The sequence below is a fragment of the Salmo salar genome, chromosome ssa28 (genome assembly GCF_905237065.1).
Source record: "Salmo salar chromosome ssa28, Ssal_v3.1, whole genome shotgun sequence".
NCBI lineage: Eukaryota > Metazoa > Chordata > Actinopteri > Salmoniformes > Salmonidae > Salmo > Salmo salar.
This window is the reverse complement of record NC_059469.1, coordinates 6141986-6161520: the sequence shown is the minus strand read 5'-3', so window position 1 is coordinate 6161520 and position 19535 is coordinate 6141986.

Here is a 19535-nt window from a genome sequence, read left to right as displayed (position 1 = left end):
AAACTGTACATTTACGGTTGGCACACAGAAAGCACATCATTCCTAAGCTAAAATGTACAGGAAGTGCATGGTGGCCATTCAAATTCAAACTTTTGTGAACAATGTTGATGAACAAACAAAGTCATTTTTTAAAGTCAAACTGCAATTCAAAATTCAAAAGGCACTCGCACATCTGAGCTATCTTTTTTGCAGGTGCATGGTAACAGTTTGATTAAAATTAGAAAGAAGAAGGAACCAGCTCTTGATAAAGTCAAACTGCAAAATATTGTGAAACAGACATAGGCAATTCTTAGTTTTTGTTAACTACACCCTACAAATGTCACAAAAGAATACAATTAGCGCAATCACATATCGCTAACTGGCAAATGATGGAACATTGGTAGCTCATTTAGATTTTGGAGCCAGAGATTGGTCAACTGAGGAACCAGAAGTAGAAACCTCTTTGTGAAGGTGATTTAAGTCGGGATTCAATTAGCTAGTGCTTTTGTTGACAATGCTCCTGCGTTCATTGAGACCACGTTCACGGTAAACGCTGCATACATTGGCTCAATCGGAAATTACCTTTAAATGGCACATAGCGGACAAAGTGCGATCGGACTGAATCCCGGCCATACTCACTTAAGAATAAATTATTTAACACATTTGACCTGACTTGGTTACACCCAACGTTTTTAGCTAGATAATTAGATGACTAACCTAAGCTGGCTAGCAAGTGTTCTCACCAGTTGGCTAGTTAGCCACCACTAATGTATAATGCTAAAATTATGTCATATCTCAGGAGGGTGCAGAAATTAGAGACTATGCTAATCAGTTATTAATTTGAGTGTGTAAAAATACTATTTGCCAGTAATCGGTATTCTAAGCTGGAGTGCATCACAGACATCCCATCAGTGCCTTCTTTCCTCATGCAGAGGAGTGTGAGGTGAGTGGGGGCGAGGGGGACGGACGGACACAGACACCTCTTCACTCTTGGGAATGTCATGTCCTTGCTCTGTGCATTAAAGAAAAACAATTGTATGTAGTGTGACAGAAGACCTGTGTGGCTTGATCTTCCTGGTGTGTGGGGTCGGGAAGCATGAGGGAAAATAAACAATAGGTGATTATACGACTGTCAGGCAGAATAACTGTCTCTGTGTCCTCCATAGCAATGAGGTAGGTACAGCTGACGGACACAGACAGACAGACAGGTCTTAATACAGTGACGGTGCCACTCAGTACTCAGCGATCCATAGGAGGCTTCAATGCTCGAGCATTATGCTCGACTTTGAGCCTCTTAATTCTGTCGTGGTCCTGTCAGGAAATCACACGTTCAGTATGTACACATATTCAAATTGCAACTTGGCCTGCATGTGACTTTCTTGTGATTATGTCATAAGGATGGGTTGTACAGTACAACAGGGATGGGATGTACAACCAGTATTAGAACCGCCCTTTCAGTAGTAATACATTAGCAAAGAGTATGAAATTACTGCAATATCAATTCATTGTGCATTAGCACAAGGTTGTTTTAGAGCCAATACACTCCGAAGACCAGAGGTTAGTGGTAGTGTGGTGATGTTCCCAGTCCCCACCGTGGTCACTGATTGGATAGGAGCTCTGTGGAGCCAACGGTGGGTTAGTGAGATTCAAGTTTAACTCTCTAACTCGATCTCCGAGCCTCATGGCACACAAACCGCTATTTTCCCCCAGTGCTGTGTGCTGTTGCCAGGCAACCCCTGTAGCTAACGTCTGAGGGCTGGTCTGCCAAGGGAAGCAAAGTGGAAATGTAAGACTTTAGAGATATCTAAATTAGGCGTTTGCAATGTGGAGACTTATCCACCCCCACATGACCTTCTGCTGAAGCTGTCAAACGTATGTAACAGTGCTGGAGAAAAGGCTGGTTCTGTAAAGATTTGTAAATACAATCCAACATTTGAGTAGTGCAAAAATATGTGCAGAATGAATGGGCATTATGGGATAAATCCTAACTTGAGGGGATATTCTCAATTGGGCAAAAGTCCATCCTATCCTCTCTTCCGTGAACCGGAAACCGATAGCTGGTCTAAATGGGGCCAAACGTACAATTTTTTTTTTTAAACCATTGTTCTAAAATGGCTAGCTGCTAGCTTTTCTCATAGGCCAACCTGACCAAATTAGCCATGATGCCAAGGATGAGCAGTTAAGCAGATAATTATATTTGGTAACAAATTCCATCTCAGCTTATTAAAATAGTCCACATAGTTGGATGTGATCCAACACTTTTTCATTAAAGCATCCTTACTCTGATAATTAAATGAAATGCATTACATGCAAAAATGTGTCTGGAAAATTAGCTCAGAGTTTAAGATGCCTAGTTCATGACATTTCACCACTTGTAACATAACTTTGAATCCCGGTGGGGTCATCATTTCATTGTGGCATTGTGTTGAGAAGGAAAGAGCAGTCGTCACTTTAAGAAAACATTTCCTAAGGAGATAGGCCTGCGACTTTCTCAACCCTTCTTCACAAATAAACTGCTAGGTCCTAATAATATCTTAGCAGAGGCTGCATGGATGTGTGCTTGCCTAGATATACTTTATGCCTACAGAGTTTTATATAATCATTGTCTAGCCTACCTTGTCACATGTGTAACAAAGTTTAAATTGACTGGTCAGGCTAGGTTCACCAACTGACCAATAGAGGGTGCAGCTACTCCAGGAATCCACTGAGGTGAAGCCTAGCCTCCTCCTGGCTTCACGTTATTAAACCGATGCAGTAAAATACACTAAATCAAACCGTTTCCTGACGATTTTGTAACACATGCTATTGACTGACTGGCCTACCTATAAACATTCAGATCAACAATAGAGCCATCTTCATTGTCTTGGATGTGTTATTAGCTGGGCTAGTGTATATCAACACCATTTTTGGACACAATAGCCTAACATTGGTTTAAAAAGTTGAGCTATGCACATCTTTCTCTGACATGCTACATCACATTACACATTAGATTGATGTATTTATCTAGCTACAGTATCATTTCCCTTTCATCTGTGGTATCATAGCTAGCCTGGCCTCCTAGGATGATCAAATAATGTTCTATAACAAAAAGTAGCTACTTGCTAGCTAGTACCAGCTATCTTCTTAGCTAACGTACACACCAACAACAGTGGTTTGACGGGTGTTGGATGTAATCTATTACTGGCCATCTGGCAATATTGTTGAAATGCAATGGAAGTTTGCACCAACTTTATGGAAGCCCATTTTCACTCCAATTTGCTGAGCGAAATGTGCATGCTTTGGTTGCATCCATATGCAGACTTGAAAACAAATGTCCACATGGCAGCGGATCACAACGGGTGCCTCTGGGCAATTGGGAATCATTGGCAAAAGTAAGTAATCCATACCCAACCCTTCATTAAGTCATGGCAAGCTGTGTTTTGGACGTGACTGACTTTATTCTGGATATACTTTGTAGTCAATTTTGACACTAGAATAAATGTTTTTGACTCATATCGATGCCACACAGGCCGTATAAAGCCAGAGAAGTTGGTTCTAAAGGGATAGTTGACCTTTAGGGTCTGATTGTCATGGTTCACCAGAGGGCGGCACAGACTGTCCTAGAGACATTAACGGCACTCAGGTGTGTCCTATTTACCTGTTATGATTTCCCTGTTAAAAGAGGTGTGTTTTCTGTTGTCCTTTGCAGAAGCTTGAATTGTTTATGGAGTGTGCGCGCACACATTTGTTTCCTGAGTGAGTTTGAGACTTAGTGGTTGTTGTTTTTCTAGTGTACTGTGATCCTGCGGCTACCGGTTCTCAGTAAAGTATTTATGTTTATCCTTAACCACTGAATCCTCTTCTGGTCTCTTCTCTGCACCTGGGACCAACCTCACCACGTCCCACTGATAGGTTGACTTGTTACCAGATATAATTATCTGTTCAGCTGGTTGTCCTCCGCATTGTGGCTAATTTGGCCAGGTTGGCCTATGAGAAATAAACCATGGTTTAAACAAAAGTTCACAAGTATGACCCCCCCCCCATATGTCAGAGTGTCAATTTGTTTATAGGCGAATGAAAGATGCTCAGGTGTATCCTACCACGGAAGAGTTTTGAATCTACCCACACCCCCTTTAAAACAGCTGTTGTATTTTGGGATAAGAAAAGCATGCACACATTTATAAAACAATATGCTACTTATCCATAATATTTCTAACACAAATAGCAACATTTATTTTGACCAATTTACATGAGTGCTAGAGTCATTTCATACAAGCACTTTGTTTCCACATTTCTTCTAAACAAGTGCACGGTGGACGGAGAAGAGGACGTGAGGAATCAAGGAAATCCAATTGAGTTTCTCTTGGCATTCGCCTGCATAACTCCACGTAAATCAGCTTGCGATTTAACACAAATCTCCCATTGACATCAATAAAGTTTTAGCATGTCAAATTTGGTTGACATAACAAGCTAATCACAGAATACTTTCAGTCATCTTTGTGTGAAGCTAGCCATAACTCTACCTCATGTTAGCTTTGTCGCTAATCCCCAGATTTTCTGTCCAACTCTGCTTAGCTTCTCTTTAGCCTCCCTCAGAGGGGAGCAACCTGGGATGTTAAAGAGGAAGGGAAACACTAGGCTTTAGAAAGCCAGCTAACTGTAACTAAATCGCCATATTGCTATTGTCGCGTCATTGGTAGGAGAGTTTTGGAATTCCCAAAATTTGGCTGAATTTACAGAGAGCAGCAGTAGCTCTGAAAATGAATTAATAGTTAGGAAATAGTTAAAGAGCCAATAAACCTGAAACCTTTCATGTTTGAGCTGATAATTGCCCCATTTTGAAGAGTTTGTTCTCGTGGCTAGAATAGAAACATAGATCTGCCTGTAACAGCTCAGATAATGACCAGGGAGGATGAATGTGTGTTTTGTAAAGAGAGGGTGGCGATACAGCACAAAATCCCAGCGAAGGGTGTCTGTATTACGTCCAGTCAGAGGTTCCTCTCAGTCTGTCTCGATGGTAATGTGTTGGATATGTCACTAATTCTTATGAAGAACTTCTTGGCAGAGGTTACCTGACCTGTCAGCAGCCGGTAAACCAGTTTATTTTGTTTTGATGGTGGAATTAAGTACAAATTTGATGTTTGGCTATCAAACTTATTTATGTTTTTTCTTTGTAGAGCATACAGGCTGGCTGCTTACCCTATGGGCACAAAGTAAATTAAATGTGAGTCTTTCAAAATAAAAGTCCCTTGTTTTTGTGAGAAATCTTCAAAAAAATAACAGGAATTTCGCATTAATATGAAAAGTGTATACTAAAATCTGAAAATACTACATATGGTGTTTCAAAATCGATATCTATCTTACCTCTATATTGTTTTATGTCCTGCAGATTCGAGAACAAAGATGAGTTCAACGGGAAAGTGAGCCTTTCAGGTTATGCATTCTGGCACAGCATCCAGCCTATCTGACGTGATGGTGTGCAATTTTTCTTATTTTTGACACACTCTTTGATAGAAACACTTGGCTCGCACTGCGACGATTGTGATTCTGAGCTGCTTCTCGCAGGCTCATACAGTGAGTCCTGGTCCTTTACTCTCACTCTCAGTCAGCTCCTCAATGATCTGTGGTGGAAAGGGGCCTGACTTGGTCGTTTACAGATGGACGTGAGCTCAGTCTAGCTGGGCCTTCAGCTCTGTAGTGATGGTCCTGGTGGTCCTCTTCTCAACTGCATCACAAGGACACTGGCACACAGGGGTCAGTTTGGCAGGCAGTATTAACCATTTTTTCCTCTTGGTAGAAAAAAAATAAAGGCAGTAGTACTAAGCTCACGATGAGGCATCTATATATTAGGCTATAGCTATTTTCTTCAACAATCACTGCATATATAGTGTCAATTTTGTATTCAAAATGGCCTCAGGAATGAAAGATTGTGCCTTGAAATGAAAAATAGCCTCACACTTACATGGGGTTTGCATGTACCACCTTTGGCTCCTACAGCACATTCTCCATGATCTCCTCTAGGATGAAAATATTTTCAGTGATAACGATGTTATCTTGAAAACAAAAGTTTTGTTACGTCAACCCAAATATATCAGTTGGCGTTGACTTGACTTGGTTGCAAATGTGTTACACACACATACACACCACACAGCAGAGCAAATACAGGAAGCGACATTTATCCTTCAGCAAACATTGTTACCATCAGTCTAGCTATCTGAGGTGGAGCTAACAAAGCCAGGTAGCTAGCTAGCTAGCAAAAACTTCTTGACAGCTAGTGGCAGCTAGCTAACTGCAGCAGGCCAAAACAAACCTCTGTCAGCATAATAAGCTAGTTGACTAGTTAGCTAGCTGAGGTTCAATCAAGCAAGCTTATAACAGGTTAACACAGAGCAACTTTGTTGCCATTTTAGTTGCTGTTGATTTGCTTGCTAACGTTAGTTGCTGTGGGTGTTAGTTACACAAAGCACTTGAGACGCAATTTAGTTTCCTTCAACTGAGTTGCAACAAAGTCACCCTGTGTAACGCTAGCGGTAGGCCTGATCACCGACAATGATGAGACAGCCTATAGGGAGTTGGTCAGAGACCTGTCAGTGTGGTGCCAGGACAACAACCTCTCCCTGTGTGAGTGTGAGTGTGAGCAAGTCAAAGGAGATGATCGTAGACTACAGGAAAAGGCGGGCCGAACAGGCCCACATTAACATCGACTGGGCTGTAATGGAGCGGGTCGAGAGTTTCAAGTTCCTTGGTGTCCACATCGCCAACAAACTATCATGGTCCAAACATACCAAATACCAAGACAGCCGTGAAGAGGGCACGACAACACCTTTCCCCCCTCAGGAGACTGAAAAGATTTGGCATGTGTCCCCAGATCCTCAAAAAGTTCTACAGCTGCACCATCGAGAGCATCCTGACCGGTTGCATCACCGCCTGGTATGGCAACTGCTCAGCATCTGACCGTAAGGCGCTACAGAGGGTAGTGCGTATGGCCCAGTACATCACTATTATATAATAGGCGGTGTCAAAGATTCCAGTCACCAAAGTTATTGACCGTTTTCTCTGCTACCACGCGGCAAGCGGTACCGGAGCGCCAAATCTACGACCAAAAGGCTCCTTAACAGCTTCTACCCTCAAGCCATGAGTCTGCTGAACAATTAATCAAATGGCCACCGGACTATTTACATTGACACCCCTCCATCTGTTTTGTACACTGCAGCTACTTGCTGTTTATTATCTATGCATAGTCACTTCACCCCTATTGTACCTACATGTACAACTTACCTCAACTAACCTGTACCCCCGCACATTGACTCGGTACCGGTACCCCCGGTATATAGCCTCGTTATTGTTATTTTGTGTTACTTTTCATTATTCTTAGTTTATTTGGTAAATATTTTCTTCTTGAACTAAACTGTTGGTTAAGGGCTTGTAAGTAAGCATTTCACAGTAAGGTCTACACTTGTTGCATTCGGTGCATGTGACAAATAAGATTTGATTTGATCAGCCTAGACAATATTGCACGATCGGCTTACCTTCACTTACTTGCACTGCCTCCTCCTTTCATTCCTTGACTCTGAATTCATCAATGTTGTTTATAATGGTCGGTCAGTAACCTCTACACCCTAACCCTAGATATTGAAGATGGGAGGGGCAAGCAAAGGGGTTCAATAATTGACTTCTTTCCATTTGGGAACTCCTGCATGCGACCCTTCATCAATCAAATCTATTTATAAAGCCCTTTTTACATCAGCTGATGTCTCAAAGTGCTATACAGAAACCCAGCCTAAAACCCCAAACATCATGCAATGCAGAGGTAGAAGCACGGTGGCTAGGAAAAACTCCCTAGAAAGGCCAGAATCTAGGAAGAAACCTAGAGAGGAACCAGGCTATGAGGGGTGGCCAGTCCTCTTCTGGCTGGGCCGGGTGGAGATTATAACAGAACATTGCCAAGATGTTCAAATGTTCATAGATGACCAGCAGGGTCAAATAATAATAATCACAGTGGTTGTCAAGGGTGCAACAGGTCAGCACCTCAGGAGTAAATGTCAGTTGGCTTTTCAATCAGAGTATCTCTACCGCTCCTGCTGTCTCTAGAGAGTTGAAAACAGCAGGTCTGGGACAGGTAGCACGTCCGGTGAACAGGTCAGGGTTCCATAGCCGCAGGCAGAACAGTTGAAACTGGAGCAGTAGCACGGCCAGGTGGACTGGGGACAGCAAGGAGTCATCATGCCAGGTAGTCCTGAGACATGGTCCTAGGGCTCAGGTTCTCCGAGAGAGAAAGAGAGAGAGAATTAGAGAGAGCATACTTAAATTCACACAGGACACTGGATAAGACAGGAAAATTGTCCAGATATAACAGACTGACCCTAGCCCCCGACACAAACTACTTCAGCATAAATACTGGAGGCTGAGACTAGGAGGGGTCGGGAGACACTGTGGCCCCATCCGAACGATATACCCGGACAGGGCCAAACAGGCAGGATATAACCCCCCCCCACTTTGCCAAAGCACAGCCCCCACACCACTAGAGGGATAACTTCAACCACCAACTTACCATCCTGAGACAAGTCCGAGTATAGCCCACAAAGATCTCTGCCACGGCACAACCCAAGAAGGGGCGCCAACCCGGACAGGAAGATCACGTCAGTGACTCAACCCACTCAAGTGACGCACCCCTCCTAGGGACGGCATGGAAGAGCACCAGTTAGCCAGTGACTCAGCCCCTGTAATAGGGTTAGAGGCAGAGAATCCCAGTGGAGAGAGAGGAACCGACCAGGCAGAGACAGCAAGGGCGGTTCGTTGCTCCAGTGCCTTTCCGTTCACCTTCACACTCCTGGGCCAGACTACACTCAATCATAGGACCTACTAAAGAGATGAGTCTTCAATAAAGACTTAAAAGGTTGAGACCGAGTCTGCGTCTCTCACATGGGTACCCTCACATGGGTACCCTTCCATAAAAATTGAGCTCTATAGGAGAAAGCCCTGCCTCCAGCTGTTTGCTTAGAAATTCTAGGGACAGTAAGGAGGCCTGCGTCTTGTGATCGTAGCGTACATGTAGGTATGTATGGCAGGACCAAATCGGAAAGATGGGTAGGAACAAGCCCATGTAATGCTTTGTAGGTTATCAGTAAAACCTTGAAATCAGCCCTTGCCTTAACAGGAAGGCAGTGTAGAGAGGCTGGCACTGGAGTAATATGATACATTTGGTGGTCCTAAAACGGAACCTTGAGGAACACCGAAATGTACAGTTGATTTGTCAGAGGACAAACCATCCACAGAGACAAACTGATATCTTTCAGAAAGATAAGATCTAAACCAGACCAGAACTTGTCCGTGTAGACCAATTTGGGTTTCCAATCTCTCCTAAAGAATGTGGTGATCGATGGGATCACAAGCAGCACTAAGGTCTAGGAGCACGAGGACAGATGCAGAGCCTCGGTCTGACACCATTAAAAGGTAATTTACCACCTTCACAAATGCAGTCTCAGTGCTATGATGGGGTCTAAAACCAGACTGAAGCATTTCGTATACATTGTTTGTCTTCAGAAAGACAGTGAGTTGCTGCGCAACAGCTTTTTCAAATATTTTTGAGAGGAATGGGAGATTCGATATAGGCCGATTGTTTTTTATATTTTCTCGATCGAGGTTTGGCTTTTTCAAGAGAGGCTTTATTACTGCCACTTTTAGTGAGTTTGGTACACATCCGGTGGATAGAGAGCCATTTATTATGTTCAACATAGGAGGGCCAAGCACAGGATGCAGCTCTTTCAGTAGTTTAGTTGGAATATGGTCCAGTATGCAGCTTGAAGGTTTAGAGGCCATGATTATTTTCATCAATGTGTCAAGAGATATAATACAAAAAAACTTGAGTGTCTCCCTTGATCCTAGGTCCTGGCAGAGTTGTGCAGACTCAGGACAAATGAGCTTTGGAGGAATACGCAGATTTAAAGAGGAGTCTGTAATTTGCTTTCTAAATGATCATGATCTTTTTCTCAAAGAAGTTCATGAATTTATGATAAGGGAATTTATATGTTTAAGGTAATGACTAAAGAATTCCACCCTGAAGCATAATTGTTAGTTATAACATATATAATGAATAATTAGAATGATAAACTTCAGTCCAATAAGGTTTGGTCGAGACAAGTAGAAATGTGTGTGTGTGGGGTTTGGTCGAGACAAGTAGAAATGTGTGTGTGTCTAAGAAAACACAGAGAACAATTAAACTATTTATGACCTGACCTGGTTAGAACTCTGGGAAACTTACGACAGGAAAAGGAGTCCTGTCAAGGGCCCTCTAATCTCGGGGGATGGAACTGCCAGCTTGGTAGTGATAAACAGGAATGAGAACTGTGGGGAAAGATACATCCCACCTACTGTTTGTGTGCCGGTATGTGCGTATAAGTAGGTAGGGGGAGGGAGAGTTATAAAATGACATGTGTTTGCATTTTTATACTTTAGAACGTTCTCTGAATAAACTGTACGGACCTTTTGCATAAGCTGATTCTTTGCCTAATTATTATTAAACCCAGGGTCTTACACACCTCGGGGATTGGTCAAAGCTTAAATAATTGTTTACTTATAATCATTGGGATTGAAATTTCTCGTGACAATTTATCACTGTTGAAGTGAAAGCCATCCTCTCTTGGGGAATGCTGCATTTTAGTTAGCTTTGCAACAGTATCAAAAATACATTTGGGATTGTTCTTATTTACCTTAATTAAGTTGGAAAAATAGGATGATCGAGCAGCAGTGAGGGCTTTTCGATGCACAGTACTGTCTTTCCAAGCTAGTCAGACTTCCAGTTTGGAGTGGCGCCATTTCCGTTCCAATTTTCTGGAAGCTTGCTTCAAAGCTGGGGTATTTTCTGTATACCAGGGAGCTATTTCTTATGACAAATGTTTTTTGTTTTTAGGGGTGCGACTGCATCTAGGGAATTGCGCAAGTTTAAATTGAGTTCCTCAGTTAGGTGGTTAACCTCCCTGGGCAAGCGTCCCACCTAGTCAACAGCCAGTGGAATCGCGTGGCGCGAAATACAAATACCTCAAAAATGCTATTACTTAAATTTCTCAAACATATGACTATTTTACACCATTTTAAAGATAAGACTCTCGTTAATCTAACCACACTGTCCGATTTCAAAAAGGCTTTACAGCGAAAGCAAAACATTAGATTATGTCAGGAGAGTACCCTGCCAAAAATAATCACACAGCCATTTTCAAAGCATGCATATATGTCATAAAAACCAAAACCACAGCTAAATGCAGCACTAACCTTTGATGATCTTCATCAGATGACACTCCTAGGACATTCTGTTATACAATACATGCATGTTTTGTTCAATCAAGTTCATATTTATATCAAAAACCAGCTTTTTACATTAGCATGTGATGTTCAGAACTAGCATACCCCCCGCAAACATCCAGTGAATTTACTTAATTACTCACGATTAACGTTCACAAAATACATAACAATTATTTTAAGAATTATAAATACAGAACTCCTTTATGCAATCGCGGTGTCAGATTTTAAAATAGCTTTTCGGTGAAAGCACATTTTGCAATATTCTGAGTAGATAGCCCGGCCATCACGGCTAGCTAATTCGACACCCACCAAGTTTGGCCCTCACCAAACTCAGATTTACTATAAGAAAAATTGGATTACCTTTGCTGTTCTTCGTCAGAATGCACTCCCAGGACTTCTACTTCAACAACAAATGTTGTTTTGGTTCCAAATAATCCATAGTTATATTGAGATAGCTCCGTTTTGTTCGTGCGTTGAGGTCACTATCCGAAGGGTGACGCACGGGCACATTTCGTGACAAAACATTTCAAACTATTCCATTACCGTACTTCGAAGCATGTCAAACTCTGTTTGAAATCAATTTATATGCTATTTTTCTTGTAAAATAGCGATAATATTCCAACCGGGCGACGTTATATTCATTCATAGACTGAAAGAAAAACATGGAGTCATCTCGTGGATGCGCACTCCAGTGTCATTGTTCCTTGCCTGACCAGTAACAAACAGAGCTGCTGTACTTCGCCCAGAGACTGCAGAGACGTCATTCCACTTTCTGGCGCCTTCTGAGAGCCAATGGAAGCCTTAAAAAATGTTCACGTTACAGCAGAGATGCTGTATGTTTGATAGAGATGCCCTAGAAGGAGAACAAATTGTCAGACAGGGCACTTCCTGTATGGAATCTTCTCAGGTTTTGGCCTGCCATATGAGTTCTGTTATACTCACAGACACCATTCAAACAGTTTAAGAAACTTTAGAGTGTTTTCTATCCAAATCTACTAATTATATACATATTCTCATTTCTGGGCAAGAGTAGTAACCTGTTTAAATCGGGTATGTTTTTTATCCGTCCATGCAAATACTGCCCCCTAGCCCCAACAGGTTAAGCTTTGTTTCAGTCAGGCCAATCACATCAAGATTATGATCAGTAATTAGTTCATTGACTATAACTGCCTTGGAAGTGAGGGATCTAACATTAAGTAGCCCTATTTTGAGATGTGAGGTATCACAATCTCTTTCAATAATGGCAGGAATGGAGGAGGTCTTTATTCCAGTGAGATTGCTAAGGCGAACACCGCCATGTTTAGTTTTTCCCAACCTAGGTCGAGGCACAGACACGGTCTCAATGGGGATAGCTGAGCTGACTACACTGACTGTGCTAGTGGCTACCAGCCTGCTGCCAGGCCTGCATCCTATCAATGTGGAGCTAGGGGAGTTAGAGCCCACTGAGTACACTGACTGTGCTAGTGGCTACCAGCCTGCTGCCTGGCCTTCACCCTATCTCATTGTGGAGCTAGGGGAGTTAGAGCCCTGTCTATGTTTGTAGATAAGATGAGAGCACCCCTCCAGCTAGGATGGAGTCCGTCAGTCCTCAACAGGCCAGGCTTGGTCCTGTTTGTGGGTGAGTCCCAGAAAGAGGGCCAGAGTTGTGAGACTCTGCTGTAGAGCTCATCACTCCCCCTAACTGGGAGGGGGCCAGAGACAATTACTCGATGCCAACACATCTTTCTTGCTGATTTACACGCTGAAGCTATGTTGCTCTTGGTGACCTCTGACTGTTTCATCCTAACATCGTTGGTGCCGACGTGGATAACAATATCCCGATACTCTCTACACTCGCCAGTTTTAGCTTTAGCCAGCACATTCTTCAGATTAGCCTTAACGTCGGTAGCCCTGCCCCCTGGTAAACAGTGTATGATCGCTGAATGATTCGTTTTAAGTCTAATACTGCGGGTAATGGAGTCGCCAATGACTAGGGTTTTCAATTTGTCAGAGCTCATGGTGGGAGGCTTCGGCGTCTCAGACCCCATAACGGGAGGAGTAGAGACCAGAGAAGGCTCGGCCTCTGACTCCGACTCGCTGCTTAATAGGGAGAACCGGTTGAAAGTTTCTGTCGGCTGAATGAGCGACACCGGTTGAGCATTCCTACAGCATTTCCTTCCAGGAGCCATGAGAAAGTTGTCCGGCTGCGGGACTGTGCGAGGGGATTTATACTACTATCTGTACTTACTGGTGGCACAGACGCTGTTTCATCCTTTCCTACACTTAAATTACCCTTGCCTAACGATTGCGTCTGAAGCTGGGCTTGCAGCACAGCTATCCTCGCTGTAAGGCGATCGTTCTCCTGTATATTATGAGTACAGCGACTGCAATTAGAAGGCATCATATTAATGTTACTACTTAGCTTCGGCTGGTGGAGGTCCTGACGAACCACGTCCAGATAAAGCGTCCGGAGTGAAAAAGTTGAATGAAAAAAGTCGAGCGAGGGAAAAACTAAAAATATAAACGTAATTAAAAAGTAAAAACTGTAAAGCTGGCAGGTAGCAAAGTTAGCAACAAACGCACAGCAGCATGTAAACAAGTCTACATAGCGAAGCTCTCCTCGAAAAAGTGCTGACTACAGGCCCTGCCTCGAGCTGGCATATCCTTCCTATTCAGGACCTGGAGCCACATTTTCTAGTTTTGTGGGTCCTTGTGTAGCTGATGGTATCTTACACAAGGATTGTTTTTGTAGCAATTTGTACAGTCTGGGGCTAAACCGTTCACATTTTAATTACTTGTTGCCACCTTCGCCGTCCGCTGCTCATTCTTCGATTCACTTTCCGCACCACAACTCAATACCACAGACCATTTTCTCACTCCTACCAATACCGCATTGGCTTCAGTCATTATTATGTCAATTTAAAATGGCGCTGAACTTAGCTCAAGTAAACTTTCAAGATCAAAATACTACAAATAAATTACATGCACATGTTTAATATTAGTGGATTAAATACATCTCGTTGCTTAGCTTAACTTTCTAAAGTATTTCCGTTCCCCTTTAAAACCGACGACTCATGACTGAGTTGCCATGGAAACCACCAGGTGAACCGAACACCAGGCCCAGCTTGGCCTATTGAGCCAGTGAGCTAATTACAAAGTCAATGACATTTGCTAACATTACAAGTGGGAAAGCTTGGCTCTGAGACAAGGAGCCTGTACTAAAGTGATGATGCTGCTGCTTTGGCCTACCAACACCAGGGGGGGATAGTGAGTTGTGATGCCCGCTTTGGGAGTGAGTGCAGCATTTTTGACATTCACTACACCACATTTTCACAAGCAGCTACCATAGCAACCATGCCATTATAGAAAAGGTGTACATGTCTGAATTTCTTTCATTATTATGAGGATGTACAGGATTATATGTTTTCACTTTAACCTTGGATTTATTGAACAATTAACTTCAGTGGAAGCAAGTGAAAATGCTCATTTTTTATAGCAGAGAATAACAGACAGATGTGCATCAACAAGAGAGGAGCAGAAGAGACAGAAGTATCACTACAAAGCAGACCGGATGAATTAATTTAGCTCCTCAAAAGCAAGACCAAGAGCCTACCATCCATATCAAAATAAGCTTTAATTTCAGCAATGTGGCTGAATAGAACATATGTTATTATTCTCCAGTCATGAAACATTGATTACAACAATAACCTTCCTACCTAATTAACAAGTTCTCTAATGTATTTTGAGAGCTGCCTGGTAGACTATTTAATATTTTTCCAACGTGGTATTGTTCAATAGATGATATCTCAACAGGCCAATGTTAAAAAAATTGTTGCAACAACATTGTCTGCATTCTCTGAATTTCACAGACAGTAACTAAATATTCTTTATGAGATAACAAAGACTTTGTTTCGCATTGGGAGCGGTTTTAATTAGTTCTGTTCTAAGCAATCAGCTATTAGTTTTAATATATTTTTTAAGCCCCGTCACCGAGTCTACAACTACGGCACTGTAGTAAAACTAGATGAAGCACAACACAGACATCAATATCAATTCGGTGCGCATGCTAAGGCATTTGAGTTGACAGCACACTCTGCAAATGTGTATTCAGGAGGTGGGCTAAGGTGATTATTTTTCGCCACACAAAATATTTTTTCTTTTTGACTGAATAGCACAGGAAGACAGGATTTAATTTGGTTGCAATTATAATAGAAATTTGATATTTGACCTAACAGAGTGCCTGGCGCCTGCGTTGGTTTCTAATTGACTCTGTCTGCAGGAGGCTGATTTTAGAGGACCAATGAGCCCTCCAGAGACTCAGACTGGCATTTTAGTAAGGGCCTTCGTCACCCTCCTTTAGGGGCCCTTTCACAGACACAGTTCCCATTGTTATCAAGCTGTTGCTCTGTCTTTCTGAAGATAGGATTGTCATTAACCAGGTTTCCATCCTTTTTATGAAAGTAAAGTACGTTGGATACAAAATGTCACGACAGGCCTGATGGAAACAGCAAATGTGTCAGTAAACTTTCCAAATGTCGACAAACAAAATACTCTAGACAAGGTGATATTTTCGTGTCGATTAAAATTAATTAGGCGAGAAAGTGGTGGAAACGCTTTTATGCATAGATATTGATATATTATACAATGGGTGGGTCTAATCCTGAATGATGATTGGTTAAAACCGCATTCTATCCGGTGTCTATTCCACAAGTTACCACTGGCTAAATCTATGATGTTAAAATGTCTATTTACTCTGTTCCATCTGACTGCGCAATCCACTGTCTCATCAGCCCAGCCAGGCAATTTATAAACTTGATCTCCACTATAAAAAGCATCTAGAACATTATCTCACATTTCTTGTATAAACCTTGTTGTCTGTCTCGCTGACATTTGCAACATTGTTTCAATATTCAAATTCAATATCCTGCTGTCCCATAGTAATGAACATGTCGGGAGTTGGGACAAGACAGACATGCAGGCAGAATTTATCAGCCAGTCGAAATCATGAATAAGCTAGCATCATTTTATGGATATATACAAAGAAATGTAAATTGAAAAAAGGTCAAAAGAAAAGAAGTGCAGCTAGTTTGCAGTCTTTCCACCTTCAATTTGAAGTGATTGTGTTAGCTGTGTTGTTGGCTAGGTCCTCTGAACAACAGAGTCCTGACGAGTGAGCACATTTTCTATACCAGGCGAAATCACGCCTCATTAGCTCATTGTTGTGCTTCTATACCTGCATTGCTTGCTGTTTGGGGTTTTAGGCTGGGTTTCTGTACAGCACTTTGATATATCAGCTGATGTAAGAAGGGCTATATAAATACATTTGATTTGATTTGATTGTTATGGATGTATCCAAATAAATGTCACTAGAAAACAGCTTAAACAAATGCAAATGTGCTGCTTTGCTGTTATTCTGGGTATATTGACGTGACTGTAAGTTAACTGTAGTTGGCTAGCTAGCAAGCAAGGGATAAGAATGTTGCCAGCCAGAATGGCAATGGAACCAATAGAATGAACGACCAGCTGGCTTGGGTAGCAACCCTAGATTTGTGTTGGCACTATATCTTTTGAAAGGATGAAAAAGTATGAATAAATGTATCAAAATAAAATACTGAAAATATGTAAATCGTTATTTGAATATGTTGGTAACCCGCCAGCCCTCAACTTCGTCTCGAGCCTAACACACGTAGCAATATATCCTCCAAACACCCACCTCTGGCATTACCGCAGGGGTTGTTGCTGGGACCTATTCTCTTTACTATTTCTATAAATAATATTGGTCTGTCTGTTAAAACTGTAATATTCATCTGTATGCAGATGACACTTACAGTGGGGCAAAAAAGTATTTAGTCAGCCACCAATTGTGCAAGTTCTCCCACTTAAAAAGATGAGAGAGGTCTGTAATTTTCATCATAGGTACACGTCAACTATGACAGACAAAATGAGAAAAAAAATCCAGAAAATCACATTGTAGGATTTTTTATGAAATTATTTGCACATTTTGGTGGAAAATAAGTATTTGGTCACCTACAAACAAGCAAGATTTCTGGCTCTCACAGACCTGTAACTTCTTCTTTAAGAGGCTCCTCTGTCCTCCACTCGTTACCTGTATTAATGGCACCTGTTTGAACTTGTTATCAGTATATTAGACACCTGTCCACAACCTCAAACAGTCACACTCCAAACTCCACTATGGCCAAGACCAAAGAGCTGTCAAAGGACACCAAAAACAAAATTGTAGACCTGCACCAGGCTGGGAAGACTGAATCTGCAATAGGTAAGCAGCTTGGTTTGAAGAAATCAACTGTGGGAGCAATTATTAGGAAATGGAAGACATACAAGACCACTGATAATCTCACTCGATCTGGGGCTCCACGCAAGATCTCACCCCGTGGGGTCAAAATGATCACAAGAACGGTGAGCAAAAATTCCAGAACCACACAGGGGGACCTAGTGAATGACCTGCAGAGAGCTGGGACCAAAGTAACAAAGCCTACTATCAGTAACACACTACGCCGCCAGGGACTCAAATCCTGCAGTGCCAGACGTGTCCCCCTGCTTAAGCCAGTACATGTCCAGGCCCGTCTGAAGTTTGCTAGAGAGCATTTGGATGATCCAGAAGAGGATTGGGAGAATGACATATGGTCAGATGAAACCAAAATATAACTTTTTGGTAAAAACTCAACTCGTCGTGTTTGGAGAACAAAGAATGCTGAGTTGCATCCAAAGAACACCATACCTACTGTGAAGCATGGGGGTGGAAACATCATGCTTTGGGGCTGTTTTTCTGCAAAGGGACCAGGACGACTGATCCGTGTAAAGGAAAGAATGAATGGGGCCATGTATAGTGAGATTTTGAGTGAAAACCTCCTTCCATCAGCAAGGGCATTGAAGATGAAACGTGGCTGGGTCTTTCAGCATGACAATAATCCCAAACACACCGCCCGGGCAACGAAGGAGTGGCTTCGTAAGAAGCATTTCAAGGTCCTGGAGTGGCCTAGCCAGTCTCCAGATCTCAACCCCATAGAAAATCTTTGGAGGGAGTTGAAAGTCCGTGTTGCCCAGCGACAGCCCCAAAACATCACTGCTCTAGAGGAGATCTGCATGGAGGAATGGGCCAAAATACCAGCAACATTGTGTGAAAACCTTGTGAAGACTTACAGAAAACGTTTGACCTGTGTCATTGCCAACAAAGGGTATATAACAAAGTATTGAGAAACTTTTGTTATTGGCCAAATACTTATTTTCCACCATAATTTGCAAATAAATTCATAAAAAATCCTACAAATGTGATTTTCTGGATTTTTTTTCTAATTTTGTCTGTCATAGTTAAAGTGTACCTATGATGTAAATTACAGGCCTCTCTCATCTGTTTAAGTGGGAGAACTTGCACAATTGGTGGCTGACTAAATACTTTTTTGCCCCACTGTATGTATGCCATTGCCCCAACTGTTGACCAGGCTATGTTACAGCTGCAATCTGACCTTGTTACCTTACAGAAAGCCCTGGTTCGTTTAAAATGTGTACTTAATGCGAGCAAGACTGAATATATATTTTTCTCTAGTTCTCGCAAGAATGTTTCAGATAGAAATGTATTCATTGGATGGTTCTCCAATTGATCGGGTTCCCGCCTACAAATATCAGTGCATCTGGATAGACAACTACTTCATGTTTAAAAAAACATACGGATGAGCTAGTTAAAAAGCTAATATTTAAATAAAATAGGAGGAAGCAGATTGTACAGGAAGCAGCAGTTCTTGATTGCGGTGACACTATTTACCAGATTGCAGCAGCCACCACTCTTAAACCTTTGGATGCCGTCTACCACAGTGCCATTCATTTTATCACTGCGGACAGTTGTAAAACTCACCACTGCATCCTGCATCAAAAGGGTGGCTGGTCCTCATGAAAGTCCCATAGATCAATTAATTACTCCCTTTTTGTTTACAAAACCCTACTACACAAGCTTCCAACTTACCTAACGTATAAAAGAATGAGATACCAAACACGTTCACAGGCTTTTTTAACTCTTCAGATTCCTTGGGTCTCCACGGAATTAGATAAATCCGCTTTTCGTTTTCACGCTCCACATTTTTGGAATCATTTACAAAATTCATTACATTTGGATTCCCTGGTGCCATTAGGGCATTTTAAAATCTCGGATGATAAATTAGTTCACCGAGGTGTGCAATTGTTTTGATTTGATTGATTTAATAACTTGTTTATTATGGCTGTGATGTTAGTGATGTTCTAATGTAATGTACTCGTTCGTTTACTTTATGGTCCCACGGTACCATTGA